Here is a 1,599-nt window from a genome sequence, read left to right as displayed (position 1 = left end):
CAAAAGCATTTTGATTTTAGTACAACATATCACAGAAAAGAATATGAATTTAAGTTTGCAATTTTATATATAAACACTCCAATACCCAAAGTATTTTTATCGCTATATTAGCAATGGGTTTTTGGATATGTTTTTAAGGACTACATAAAAATAGATTCAAGGAACAGATTAAACTGAAGTCCTAGATTAAAATGTTTGGTTTAAAGAATTTTCTACAATAAATTTCATGTTTATGTAGGAAAATGTCATTAAGTCCTTTCTACACTATACTGAATGTATTCCCCAAGAGGGAAAAAATTAAAATATCTAAAATATATTAAGATTACAAGATCATGATGGAGATTTTGAACATGCATCTGCTTACAGAATTAACAGTATACAAGATGTTTATTTCATTAAGGACCATAAAGAAATGAGTTGGTGACAACTATCCTTTGCACAACATTATCAACTCACTTCAGCCACAAGTATGTCCTTGGTATGTGTGTACACGAAATATGTCCGTTTACCCCTCATCAGATCATCCGCAGGTTTATTTAGGAGTAAAGGTGAAGGTGCCGAAATATGTGAAGTATATTTTTCTTTCTTTCAAACAACATCCCAAGCATGGCGTAAGTAGCCTAAAATTATAAAATACGTAACTGGGCTTTTAGTTACCTACACAGATTGGTAAAATGTAAATTAAGTTGCCCAAATTAGCACATCAAGTAACAAAATCAGCCACAAAGTAGGCTGAAAAGCATTAAATGTTTCTTATATGTGAATTTTTAAATCATTTAATTTCTATAGAAAAATTTTATTCACAATATAATGTGACAGAAAATGCCACAGGAATGATATACTGATCGCAGTAAGATCGCATGGAACAGCAGCTTTGTGTTTATGGCTATTTTTGTTTATAAAAATGAAACCTCTCCAGTCATGCTTATCACGTGGTCTTAGATTTGTAATGTAGGTGAATAAGGAACATCGTAGAGTTAGTACCAAGCCATTTTCTCCTTCACTATCAAAAAGGGAGTTTCACACCCAGGGGAGTCTGGAAATCTAAGATAGGGCTACCAAAACTCAAATTATTTCTCTTTTCATGAAGAAAAGAGACCTAACCTTTGCCTTACAGTTTTTGTGTCAATACAAAAAATAACCCATTGGGACAAAATGTACTTAAAATTCTCAAATCCGTCTCTACTCTCTGAGCTTAGCCCAAAGCAGAGCGGCCGAAACAAGAGGTCGGATCCATCCATTGAGCCCCTGCCTTGCACGCGGGCGGTGTCCTGGGCCGGCAGCAGGCCTGCGGGGGTTTCTTCGGCGGAGTTTCCCAGACCCCCAGGGGCTCTCCGTCCCGCTGCGTCGGGAGGTGTGGCGCGGGGCCGCCGGTGTCCCAGACCTGACAGCGGACGCGTGGGGCTCGGCTCCGAGCGCCCGAGAGCGGCCCCAGGACCGGGAGTAGGGCCCCTGCCCCTGCCCCTCCTCCCGCTCCTGTACCTTCCGCTGTCCCTGCACCTGCACCTGCCCCGCCCCTGCCCCTGCCGCTGCCCCTGCCCTGCACCTGCCCCGCCCCTGCCGCTGCCCCTGCCGCTGCCCCTGCCCCGCCCCTGCCCC

Source organism: Leptonychotes weddellii, chromosome 8 (genome assembly GCF_054177405.1).
Source record: "Leptonychotes weddellii isolate Sample4059 chromosome 8, ASM5417740v2, whole genome shotgun sequence".
Classification (NCBI taxonomy): Eukaryota; Metazoa; Chordata; class Mammalia; order Carnivora; family Phocidae; genus Leptonychotes; species Leptonychotes weddellii.
Note: the sequence above shows the minus strand (reverse complement) of the source record.